Raw genomic sequence first — 13,956 nt, forward strand, 5'->3', positions numbered from 1 at the left:
TCTGAGATTGTGAAAGTTGTGTAGTGTGAGCTTGGATTCAGGAATAAGTGGTTAGCAACAATGGTCATTTTTACATGTGGCAAAAGCAAGAAAAAAAATCTCTCTCTCTCTCTCTCTCTCTCTCACACACACACACACACACACACACACAGAGAAACACAACTCAACACAAAGGTTATAGTGAGGGTTACATAAACAGTAACGAAGATAAATGATGGCCATTAGCAAAAACATAAGATGACATGACAAGACTGTGTGTGTGTGTGTGTGTGTGTGTGTGTTTATCACACACTCACAACACAACTAAGGATTATTAAAATCCAGAATCCAACACGCAGCTAGACTTACCCGCTGCACAGGAAGTGATGTGAGCGGATCTCATCTGGCCAATCAGGAGCCTCGCTGAGTGTAAACACACTAATCCATGGAGCTTAGCGCAGCAGAATTGGAGATCTGACCGTCAGTCTACACAATGAAAGAGAGAGAGAGAGAGAGAGAGAAAGAGACAGAGAGAGAGAGACAGAGAGAGAGAGAGAAAGAGAGAAAGAGAGAGAGAGAGAGAGACAGTGTTGTTAAACACTCTACAGTTAGTGTTGATCTTGTTAGCAATCTATTTTTCACACAGTAAAAATAAACGTGTTGGAGATTTAATTCTAATTCATTCAAATTTATTTAATGTCATTTTAAACTGTAATACAGCATCAGTGTGGATAAAAATACTACGGTGCTCAGCCATCCAATAACCTTTCAAATATTAAACCTTTATAATATTTACCATAAATACGCAGAATAAATGTTTTCTTTTTCACTTTTTTCTTTTTTCTTGTTTCTTGTTTTAATTGAACTGCATCAGAGTATCACTTTGTGTATATAGTACATTAATTTTTCCCTTTTTTCTTTAATAATGAACTTTCCATCTCCAACAGAGAATCATCGTGTGTGTATAGTATGTGTAGTTTATTATTATTATTATTATTATTATTTAATTTTTATTTATTGTTCATTATTTAACTTTCAATCTGCATCAGAGGGCCATCTGTTGTATATAGTACATTTTTTTTTTCCTTTTTAAATGATTAACTTTTTATCTGCATCTGCATCATTTTGTATATATAGTACATGTAGATTTTTTAAAATATTATTTTTAGGTTTATAAATATTAGTAAATGTTTGCCTTTGGAGTATCAGTATGTATATTATATGTATAGTACATGCTTTTTTTCTTTCCTTTTTTAATGATTTAACTTTCTGTCTGCATCTATTGTTTTGTGTATATAATACATTAGGGTTTGTTTTAATTTATTAACTTTCTGTCGGCATCAGAGTGTCATCCTGCGTTTATAGAACATGTAGATTTTTTCTTTTTTTATTATTTACAATTTATTATTTTTTATTATTTTTATCTCTTTTTTATTTAAGTTTCTATCTGCATCTTAGTATCTAAACCTCAATTATACAAAAATTATTCAACATTCTTTCTCCATTAGACCATTATCTTGTGTACATTATTTATTTATTTATTTATTTATTTAAATCTTAACTACTTAATTTCTTTTTGCAAGTACTATCTTTGGTATATAGTAAGTTTTTCTTTTCTTTTACCTATACCTTTTTTTACCTATAGTACACGTATTTTTTTTTTCTTTTTTAATTTAACTTTCTGTCCTCATTGGAGCGCATTTTAGATCTTACTGTACACTCTGAGCAGCATGTATTTAATTTTCCTCTTGATTTAAGTCTCTGCTGGTTTTGAGCTTAAATGAAGTACACAGTACTCCCAAAGCGCAGTGTTTAAGTTAAGCTTTGTTGATATTTGTTATGTAAGATTTATGGAAGGAGTCTCCAGTGTCAGTGCTTTGTAACAGTCAGAGGTAAAGCTGTAACTTGTCGTTTTCCTGAAATCTGAAGACAGAGGAGTTTTTACGTTTATGTTTAGTGGTTTCTCTGTAACACGACAAAACCATGTATTATTTTGGCTTATTAACTTGCTGAGAGAGAGAGAGAGAGAGAGAGAGAGAGAGAGAAGAAGGGAGGCTGTTTATAGCTGCTATAACGTAAGTGAGAACAGTTTAATGGTGTAAACTGTGTATAGAAAGTGGTGAAAGAGTAATAATCAGGATTGAGAAAGATAAGGCAGGAGGCGTGTGTGAACTCTCGCACATGTACAGAGTGAACTGCAGATGAAGTCATTAGGAGGAAAGTAAACAGAGCGTTCTCTCCGGCTCTCTGTGCTGAGAGATGTGTGACGTGTGAACCTGACAGCCGTGTGAATTTCATTTTAAAATGTGTTTTGAGATAATAATATAAACTGTATACGGGACGTGGTGATAGAAAAGATTTAAAAAAAAAAGTGTGTGTGTTAACAATAGCACACGCAGGAGACACACCTAAGCACTTTTTTAAACTGAAGTTATTCTGAGAAACGTGTCGGTCTCAGCACTTCAGTCGCTCGTGGCTCATCGAGGTCTTGGAGATGATTGCTTCGTTCGACGTGTGCTTTGTTCTTCTGAAGTGTGTGTTCTGTAACAATAAGGAAACTGGACGAGGTGTTTTACCCACTAAACTACACGCAAAACACTACGAGCTGACTGATCTAACTTTACAGTAAAACAGTGAGGAGTGTGAATGTGGAATAAATCCAGGAGTGGAGGTTATGAGCTTAAACACGAGGTCAGAGGCTGTGTGTATTGTCTTAAACCTGTGCTCTGTGATGATAAAGACAGAAAGTGTTTAAAGGACGTAGTGATGAAAAACAGAAAAAAACAAAAACAAATAAGGATCTGTTTAATGATGGGATTTCAATGAGCTAGAAAAGTGTAATTATACATTTTAAAACAATTAAAAAATATCTACATGGAATAATAAATAGTGTTTTTCCCCTTATATATTTTTACAATCCTATTTTTTACTTTTTTCTCCAATTTATTTAATAATAATAATAATAATAATAATAATAATAATAATAATATTATGACGGTGCTTTTTTTCTCTTTTTTTTTGGAAATGCCCCTTTTGTCATAATATTCATATCTATCATTACTATTATTATTATTATTATTATTATTATTATTATTGTTGTTGTTGTTGTTGTTTTCCCCAAAAATGCCTCGCTTGTTCAAATATCCACATCAATTATTTATTTTTTTTTCTTTATCCAGGAACATCTCTATAACACTTATAAATAAATGTTCTTTCTTTCTTTCTTTCTTTGCTTTATACACTCTCATGTCCTAATATCTAATATCACCTAAGCCGTGATTACTTCTACCTGCTCGGATGTTAGCCAGAGTGGGATCTCCGTATCAGAGCGTGGGTTTGTGTGATTATTCTTTCACTGATTAAACCAGACACTAACCCTGTCTATGAAATACAGTGTTACCATAACAACCACGATTTTGTTCAGCACTAACACCAGTTAAGTTAGCTATCTGGTCATCCTCTTATCTTGCATGTGATTGGTCTAAAGCCCATAAACTGACCGGGTTTATATGTAGCCCCGCCCCCACACCAGTGTTATATAGAAATACTGAGACTTTCTCTGTTTTAAATGGAAGAACGGGGCTCAAAAGCCACTGTGATTAACCGTGAGATTGAAACACGTGCAGGATGACGTTAAGATGAAGCGAAGGGTCAAACACACACTGGATTTAGCGTTACTAATGCAGGAGATGTGTTTTAATGCCACTGAATCATAAATAAGGCTATTATTAGAAAAGTAAAGAGTGCTTCACTACGTGAAGGTTTTTAAAGGTCTTTGCGGTGAGTGAAGTGTGTGAGGGAAGAGCGTGTGTGTGTGTGTGAGTGAGTGTGACGGCCGTGTTAATTGTTTCGAGTGTGTGCTTTGCACTCTGGGCTTCGGTGTAATCAGTGGTCATGATCACACGGCTGCAGTGGGCCATCAGACACCGCCTCGGTGGAGCTCCGAGCTTTTACACATCTGCTTTGATGACCCGTAATTGCATATGTCCTGATGAGGACAGATTATTGCTCTCTCTCTCTCTCTCTCTCTCTCACACACACACACACACACTCACACACACACACACACACTCACACACTCCCTGTGGCCCGCTTCATGGCCGTATGTGTGCTGACTGAAGCTCTTCTGCGCCGGTGGTACTCAGGCTTGCGTTTCCCACACACTCTAGAAAAGAGTGTGTGTGCGTGTGTGTGTGTGTGTGTGTGTGTGTGTGTGCGTTTGTGTATGTCTGAGAGTTCAGTTGTAGACGGTTTCCTGTGGAGAGCTGGGATTGGGATACTCGGTGGATTTTAAGAGAAGATGTGTGGGATTGAGACACAGCCCTCCCGCATGGCCGTGGTGGAGAAGCGGACGCTGTTTCGGGAGATAACGGGAAGCTCGGCGTTCTGAAAACCGCCGACTCACACATGAAATCGCACATCAAATACGCACTACACACAGCGAATCATGAATCGTGACCCCAGGGTCAATCACGCATTTGCATGACTTTTATCACTCGAGTGAAGTAGGGAAGGAAAAGCACAGAGTCATACAGAGCAGTGAATAACAAGGGGCTTTCTCCGGGACATTAGCATGATGTTTAATATTAATTATTTATAGTGGAGAAATAGTTGGGAAACATGAATCAATTTCACAATGGATGTCTCCAATCGTAGCGTCGCCAATGTGTACATACATGCCAAATGTGGACCTCCATGTATACTATCATCCCTTATCACTTTCAGTGTTGTGCTACAATTACGACTTTCAAACAGCTTCATCTAATGTGTTGTGAAACATCTTACACAACAGTGATGTAGAACTCGGGATTCTGATTGGTCAGAAGGCATCGCTCGCTCTAACTGGTTCTCGTTCATAGGGACTTGTACGGCGGACGTGCCACAGTAACGGATATAAAAAATGTGCGTAATCGATGATATGGTGAAGCTTTCTTGAAGTAAGGGGACATTTATTTATGGAAGGAGTCTCCAGCGTCAGAGGTAAAGCTGTAAGTGTTTTCAACAACACTTCTTTGCAGTTTCTCAGCAAAGTGACAAGCTGCGTTTAGTTTTTTTTTTTGTCTTATTAACTTCAAGAGAGGAAATAAAACAGAGTCTGGTGAGGGAAAGTGGTTATAGCGAGAACAGGAAGTAACTTGTGTCACAGAATATTAAATGTAACTATAAACAGATAAAAAGTATGTCAATACTGGGAAATAAACAACTTCTGTGTGGTAAGAGTGACTCCGCTCCATCATGCCACTATTTTTTACTACAACAGCACACCACACACCACACGGCAGTAAAACAGCGTTTTATTCCGAAATCAACTGATTTTGCCTCGTCCAATCTTAGAAGCACTTTGTTTACACTGATGATGTGTGAAAAACTGTTTCTCCGGCAGTTTATGCAGAACTTTTTGCTACCATTCCTGCCTGAGCTGCATTACACTGCGGTTAGAGGCACTTGAGCGAACTGCAGGTTTATAGCAGCTCATTTTTTTCTCCACATGTGTACGATTGCTGATACTGCGGCTATCAGGACTGCTCCAATCACAGACTAAAATGTCGCATGTGTAATTCGTGTAGTTTTGATCACATGAATTGCTGAGAGTGTTGCGGTGACATTTCCTGACGTAAGCCACATGAACAATTTCATTAAACACAGATTGAGATTTGACGTGATGATCTGACGGCTTTCGGTTGATGAATCACTCTGAAATTTCTCCTAACACTAATGCTGCATTCAGCAGACCTCAGAAGGGGAAAGTCAGAGATTGGAATTACATCATTTTCGACCTTTTGTGTGTTCGAGCTACAAAGTGGGGAAAAAAAACCTCGTCCTCCTCCATGTTCATCTTTTGATAGCAAGCGAGCTAGCTGTGATGAGCGATGCATATTTACCTTTTCAAAACAACGAACTCTAGAGTCAGTGTTAGAGATTTAACAAGTGAATATGTCTGTATGCTGATTGATCTAAAGCTAATACTTATATATACACACTCTAACTCATTAATAAATAAAGAACTGCTACTGTGTTTACTGTTAGTGCTGTGAGCGGCCATGTTGATTTAACGTCACTTGCTGAACTCGCAGGAATTCCAAGGTAGAGGTCAGGAATTATGAGTTACGGTCTCTTTATACTGCTGAACGCAGTATAAACCCACAGCACCGTCCTGCACTACACCAGCGAGCTCAAGCATGGGACTCTCTGCTCTCTCTCTCTTCCTGTTTCTCTCTCTCTCTCTCTCTCTCTCTCTCTCTCTGCATCGTTGACCTGCGAGACACAGTTTCCGTGTCTCACCCACTCTCTGTGACTCTCCTTACTTTATTATGAATAGATGTGTGCTTTTATGCTGGGATTTGCACCAGAGCCTTGTTCGATATGGAGTGAGAAATCGAGAGTGAGAAACATCCCGCTGCAGCAGAGGGGAGGAAAAAAAAGCCGAAAAGAATGAGAGGAAGTGAGACGAGTGTTAATGCAGAGCGCGTAATTAAACACGGCCTTTAAAATGACCCAGATACTTTCATCCTGATACAGTCACACACACTAATGGGAGCTAATAAGGGGGGTCTGAAACGTCATTTTATGCAACGAATAAAACAGTAAGAGGTGTGCAGTTATAGGAAAATAATCAACAGCAGCAAGGAGTGATGAAGCGGAGTTACTGTGTCCTGATCGAAGTTGATTATTTTCCTTGAACAGCATGTCCTGAAGTGTTTTAGTCCTTTTATACCACAGCAATCTGTCAATGATTACAATTTTTATAATTTTTTTTAAGGACTGACGTGCTTTTTTTTTATCCGTTTATAGTTACACGTAATTTTCTGTGAAACAAGTTCCTTTTCTGACTTATGTTATAGCAGCTATACACAGTCATTTCCTCACCAGCCTCACTTTTTCCTCTCTCTTGAATTTAATAAGACAAAAAAAACTCCACAGCTTGTCATATTACAGAGAAACCGCAAAGCTAAATTGAGTTACAACTTCACGTCTGACTGACAAAGCGCTGACACTGGAGACTCCTTCCATAAACCTCTGCTCATAAATCAATGACTACACACAGTTTTTAATACGTTTATGTGGAGAGTCCACTGTACAAGTCCCTGTGACTGAGCTGTTACTATAGAAACCATAGCGCACAATGAAACCTGTGAAAATTAGAAAATTCATTAACACCTCCTGACCAATCAGAATCCAGAATTTAAGAGCAGCGCTGTTGGATAATATGCTGTATGACAAATAATTTTAAGCAGGTAACAAATAATAATAATAATAATAATAATAATAATTATTATTAATTATTAATTATTAATTATTAATTAATTATTATAATAAAACTTTTTATTAATTTTTATTTTAAAATTATTAATAAAAAGTATTATTGGGGCCAAGCACCCACACATTCACAGACACGCTACAATTGTTGCCTAAGCAGTCACATCACAGGAAATCAGAGCCATAACTTTAGGTAAAGCGATTCGAGAGTGATTTGTAGCTTCACTCATGATGTGTATGTTTTAACCACGGACAGTGGTGGCGTTCTCTGACTGTAGGAGGAAAGGTCTAGGTGGCCAAATGCATGGATGCCTGGCTTTAAAATTTTGGACACACTGTTCAAAAGTTATGACCATAAACGAACTTCCAAATTAGGCCCGAATTTGACCTGATGGTGGCGCTAGAGCGTTGGCAGCACTTGGCCCAAATTTGGTCAGAATGTTCCTTAGATCCTTCCCAATCAGTGTGCCAAATTTCACAACTTTTTACAAGATGGTTCTATGGGCTGCCATTGACATCCTAACCAGAAGAAGAAGAAGAAGAAGAAGAAAACATAGAATAACAATAGGGTGCCTACACACCTTCAGTGCTTGGCCCCCTAATAATAATAATAATATTAATAATAATAATAATCTTTTACAAGAAAGAAACAAAAGTGAAATGATGTATTAATATATTCATGAATATTAATATTTTCTTCTTAAACAAATAAATAAAATAAATAAATAAATAACATGTAAGATTCACACATCACAACTGTTACTCCAGCAAATAAGCGTAATGAAAATGAAGCCAACCCAGGTGGAGCCTCTGGGTAATCACGCGCTCAGGATGTGCTGTGGATGCAATTTTAGCTCTAACCCCACATTAAGCTCGGAAAGCCGTCACCGCTGTGCTCAAACGACGGGAAGGCTGAAGCAGAGGTGCCGAAATAAAAAAACTTCAAGGTGGAGTTTGTTTTCGATCAGAAGCGATCCGTGTGCGCTGGTGGAGCACCCCCATGAGACAAACCTGATTAAAAGCGTTCTGTAATTCAGTCCTGTGGTGCTTAGCTGGCAGAGAATCGCTGCGTTTCAGCCATGAGAAAGCTTTTACTGCTGCAGAGAGGAAACTAAAGCAGGGGGCTGAAGTGAAAGTGCAGCGAGGTCTCATCTTCATCATCATCATCATCATCATCGTCATCACTGTTCCTGTTTACACAGAGTTTGACTTGCTCCAACTGAAGATGTTTGACACGAGCGCAAGAAATTACTTAAAAAAAATTTGCTACTGTCACACTGAACCATCTGAAACTATAGAGAAAAATAAATAAAATATGAAAAAGTTATTTTTGTGTCTCAGAAACCGTTAAAAATTCATCAGAAAATTAAATAAAAATAAACAAAAATCCCTGAATGAATAAATACTTGAAGAAATTTTATCTTTTGTCTCAGAAACTGTATAACACCATTAAAAAATAAAAATAAATTAATAAATAGTGTTTTTTGTGTTTTGTATCTCAGAAACTGTTTGATGCCTTTAAAAAAACAACAAAAATGTGATCTTGTGTCTTTTGTCTCAGAAACCACTTGACATGAAAAAAAAAACAGAAATAATTTAAAAATACAAACTTGAAGAATGGGAGCTTGTGTCTCAGAAACCGCTTGACACGACTGAAGAACAACAGCGACTCGACTTTACCTCTTTTTTCTTTTTTTTTAAAGGAATTCCAGGAATAGCTGGAAGATTAACTGTACGGATGACACACAATCGTCTCTTGTTTGAGACGACAGTCACATCAGGACACTCGTCCACCCCGAAAACTGTGTCTCTCTCATGTACACACACACACACACACAAACACAGACACACACAAACACACACACACGCACACTCACGCACACTGGATTAGCCTAGAAGCTGCTAGTGCTACTGAACAGTAAAGCAGAAAAAATGAATTAGAGAAGGAAATGAAAAGCTGAAAAGCTGAAAAGCTAAAGGAGGACTGTTTTCTTCATCAAGCAAATGTATGAAGTGTACAGAACATCCGATCTGAGCCATGGTTAATCACACGAGCAAAAAAAGACAACAAGAAACAAACAGGGTTCTGCTTTTGTCTGGAGGACAGAGCAGCGAGCGAGAGAGACAGAGAGAGGGAGAGAGACAGAGAGAGAGAGAGGGGAGGGAGAGAGAGCAAGGGAGGGAGAGAGACAGAGAGACAGAGAGAGAGAGAGAGAGAGGGGGGGGGGATAGAGACAGAGAGAGAGAGAGGAGAGAGAGAGAGACAGAGAGAGAGAGAGAGAGAGAGAGAGAGAGAGAGGGGGATAGAGACAGAGAGAGGGAGAGAGACAGAGAGACAGAGAGAGAGGGAGAGAGAGAGAGAGAGAGAGACAGAGACAGGGGAGAGGAGAGAGAGAGAGAGGAGAGAGAGAGGGAGGAGAGAGAGAGAGGAGAGGAGAGACAGAGAGACAGAGACAGAGAGAGCAGAGAGAGAGAGACAGAGAGAGGGAGAGAGGACGAGAGAGAGGAGAGAGAGAGAGAGAGAGAGAGAGAGGAGGGAGAGAGAGAGAGACGAGAGAGACAGAGAGACAGAGAGACAGAGAGAGAGAGAGAGAGGGAGAGAGGAGAGAGACAGAGAGGGAGGGAGAGAGAGAGAGAGAGAAGAGAGAGGGGGGTGGGGGGGATAGAGACAGAGAGAGGGAGGAGAGACAGAGAGACAGAGACAGAGAGAGAGGAGGAGAGAGAGAGAGAGAGAGACAGAGACAGAGGGAGAGAGAGGGAGAGAGTGGGAGGTGTTCAGGTGTCACGGCTGCACCTGGAAGTGATTGGAGTAACTCTATCACACGCAGTAAGAGTGATATTTAGCTGCGCTCCTCACGCTGCCTGATCTCTGTAACGACGCTGCCGTTCGAGCTGCCGTTCGGCTGCAGTTCGCTCGTGTCCACTTCGGCCCTGAGACTCGGGAGGTGGTGTTTGCTGACTCGGATTGTGACGCGAGGCAGTTGTGAGTCAGCCTCGCACAGCTGTGAGGCGCTCGCTATAACCACTCTGACCTACAGCGAGGGTAAAAGTCACCTGCACCTTTTTATACCAGCGCAAATGTTTAAACCAGACACGGCACCAGACCTGCATTTTCTTCCTGATACTTCAGCTGATGCTCCTCAGATTAATTTCTTTTAAACACTGCTGAGCTTTTAAAATGATTTTTTTTTACTGAAGCACTTAAAAAATACAGGAATAAAGATAAAGCTCTGCAAAACCACAGATTTTACACAAAATCAACCGGTGTAATAGAATAAATATTATAATAATTATTCATATTTAATAGATTCAAATATAACGATTATAATAAATATATATTAAATACATAAAATTTAAATATATAAATAAAGAATACATAAAATATAGTATAGATCAAGGTCTTTTCCGTGCCTGTAGCACACCAGAGTTCTCTCCTGAAGGAGCAACGACAGGTACATCCTTCTGTCTGTCTATCGTATCTATCTATCTAATCTATCTATATAACTATATAACTATCTATCTATCAAAAAATACAGTCAAGACTTTATACTAAACATTTCCAATTTCAAAAAAAAAAATTTTTTTAAATCCCATTCCAGTCTGTTTTGTTCATTGTTCCAGGATCGGATCAAATTCATTTCTTTTTTTCTCCCGGTATCAGCTCGATACTGATTCTAGATATCCGATCTCTACTTTAAACGCTTCTGTACTGTAAATAAAGACCATGAAGAAATGTAAAATTCCATATACACAATGCAATTACAGAAATACTCTAAAATACATCTCCTGGAAATGAAAGAGTGCAGAGTTGAGCACAAGCTGAATGTCCTTTCTCATTAGGAGATGGGTGAATGCTGATCCAGCGGCTCAGCCGCTCCCTCGGGGGCCTGTTTGGTCCTCGGAGTGTGATTTCATGCCCGCAGACACGCCGTCCCATGAGGCAGTTTGTCCCATTTTAAGAACAAACGCGGCTCCTTATTCCATTTCTGAATTAAAGGTTGAGTTGTTTTTATCTCAATATACCCATGAGATCGCGCAGGACTTTCAGACAGACGTATTTTGTTTATCGCACCAAACAATGCACTTTTTCTTTCCTTTTTTTCTTTTTTTTAGGAGTCTATTTTTTTCCGTCCTTTTCTGGTTCTGAGAAACGCAGCCAGAGACGCCAAAATCAGACGGAGTATGAGATATTGGATTAGACAGAGCTGGCACAAAGGGCTCGAACTCCAACTGCTCTTTTGTGTCCCCTATACACCAGCCAGCATGTGTGTGTGTGTGTGTGTGTGTGTGTGTCTGTGAATATCATTCCATTTTCAAAAACACAAATCAAAATGACCATATTTTGGAGTGCAGCGTCTCGCTCGTGGTTGGAGATGAGAGTAAAAGAGGTCGAGCAGTGCAGCAGTGAGCGGTTAGTTTGGGGTTTTAATTGACTCGGTTCCTTTTCAGCTCCAAACCACAGCTGCGGCGCTGGGACCCGATCCCGCTTCGCTTTAATGGCGTCCTGAACGCCGCCCCTTACCCACAATGCCCTGCTCCGGCTCTGATCTGGCATGCTGGAGTCTACACACACACACACACACACGTCGCTCAAGCCCACCACACACACCAAACTCTCTCGATTTGATGGCAAAGAGAGAAAATAGTAGAGCAATCAGGTGAAGGAGAAATACCAATCACATAATAATCCATTACAGCACAGAGAGAGAGAGAGAGAGAGAGAGAGAGATGAAGTGAAAGAGACTACTCTCTGCTCTGTACTTTACCCAAATAGAGAGTTGGATGGATGGATGGATGGATGGATAGAAAGATACTTTACTCATCCCATAATGGAATGAAATCCTTCTTCTAAAGTATGTCTTTCTGTCTTTCTCTCTATACGTCCATCCACATTGCTAATGATAAAATAAGAAATACAAGAGGTGTGTGCGTATGTGTGTGTGTGTGTGTGTGTCCCCTCTAACGGGACTAAACTCTGCCACAGGCACATATGTGCACTCTTTCAGATGGCCAATTATCACAAATGAGGCAACAATTAAATAATTAGTTAAACTCCTCTGTTAGAAGCTTTAATGGCAATCAAGGCAGAAAAGCGGGAGTAATAATTAAAACTAAACACCCAAGCGCAGCGGCTCACAGGATCTCTGTGTCCTCACACACACACACACACACACACACACACACACACACCTTCTCTGTATGTGTTCTGCTTCAAAATCTAATATTTTAGGGAAAAATGCATATTGTTCATTTCATTTATTCATTAGACTTTTAAAAGAAAAATGAAGTGAGACTCTTTAATCTGAATACATTCAGCCTGATGTTCTTACTGAGACACCAAGGCCACGCCTCCTTCACTCTGACTGACAGGTAAACAGGCCACGCCTCCTTTACTGTGACTGACAGGTAAACAGGCCACGCCTCCTTCACTGTGACTGACAGGTAAACAGGCCACGCCTCCTTCACTGTGACTGACAGGTAAACAGGCCACACCTCCTTTAATGTGACTGTCAGGTAAACAAGCCACACCTCCTTCACTGTGACTGACAGGTAAACAGGTAAAAAAGGCAAAAACCTGCCGTTCTGTAAACAGCACTTGTGTTAAATCAGGGTTAAAATGTGCCACTGATTCGCAGAGTGTGAGTGGAGTATTTTACCACTAAGTGTGACTATTAACACTAAATGTGTGTGTGTGTGTGTGTGTGTGTGTGTGTGTGTGTGTGTGTGTGTTACTGTCGGTGTTGCTTTTCCTAGCATCTCTTTGGCTCAAGGTTTTTCGCACTTGGGTGCAAATTGGAGCTGAGCGTGTAGGAGATAAAACATGTCAGGGCAAGAACAACACCGTTCTCTCTCTCTCTCTCACACACACACACACACACACACACACACACACACAGTAAGAGCGTGACACATAGAATGTAAGCAACAGATTAGATCTGTCGTTAAGAGTTTCAGCACTACGCTTCGAAACAAAACACACTCAGCCAATCGACTCCAGCTGTTAAGACTCAACTGTGACCCCTAATGGCTGGTTTAAATCTGAACTCTAACACACCTTAATGTACGTGGAACTACACTAACAATTATATTTTACTCTCAACATCTCAAGACAGTGATGATGTTCAGGTGACCTGGAGACCAACAGGGTGGAATAAAGCTGACATGGTTTTAAATATGAAGCAGAAAACACCTTCCATTTCCATCTTTTGTTATTTCCCTTCACTCACACACACACAAACACTCACACACACACATCAGACATACACACACGCACACCAAACACCCACACACACCAGACACATACACACACACACACACACACACACACACAAACACACTAGACATACACACACACACACACACCAGACACACCTGCCTTCGAGCTTTTGAAAAGGCTTTTTTGGCTTCATTTCCATCAGGGTGGTTTAATCGTGTCATCACCGGGATGAAGAGACGACAGATTGGGGGTTACAATAGCACAATAGTCACTTTACTTCCGTCAAACAACGATTCAATCGTTCAATTTCCTCTCTCTTTTAACTCTTTTTCACCAAAATGAAGTCAGAACTGTTTATTTTTTATGCAAAGGAGTAACAAAATTGTTTGTGAACCCAGAACCGGTGACTTCAGGCGTTAGGAGACAGGACCATTAACCCTTTCATGCATAAATAAACATATCAAACTTTTTATATTTATATTTTTCAAATAAATTTTGATCTT

The 13,956-nt window shown here is 39.7% G+C and overlaps 1 protein-coding gene across 12 annotated transcripts in view; it reads right to left on the reverse strand.

Moving 5' to 3' along the window:
• tenm3 (teneurin transmembrane protein 3) overlaps positions 1–13,956 on the reverse strand; it is a 758,992-nt gene that overhangs the window by 410,834 nt on the left and 334,202 nt on the right. For all 12 annotated transcript variants that reach the window (XM_053232303.1, XM_053232299.1, XM_053232292.1 and 9 more), the window contains one exon: positions 349–465. The gene's annotated coding sequence lies outside the window, so the exon portion shown is untranslated. The remainder of the gene's footprint in view (positions 1–348; positions 466–13,956) is intronic.

This window comes from Pangasianodon hypophthalmus, chromosome 3 (assembly GCF_027358585.1).
Source record: "Pangasianodon hypophthalmus isolate fPanHyp1 chromosome 3, fPanHyp1.pri, whole genome shotgun sequence".
NCBI classification, from domain to species: Eukaryota; Metazoa; Chordata; class Actinopteri; order Siluriformes; family Pangasiidae; genus Pangasianodon; species Pangasianodon hypophthalmus.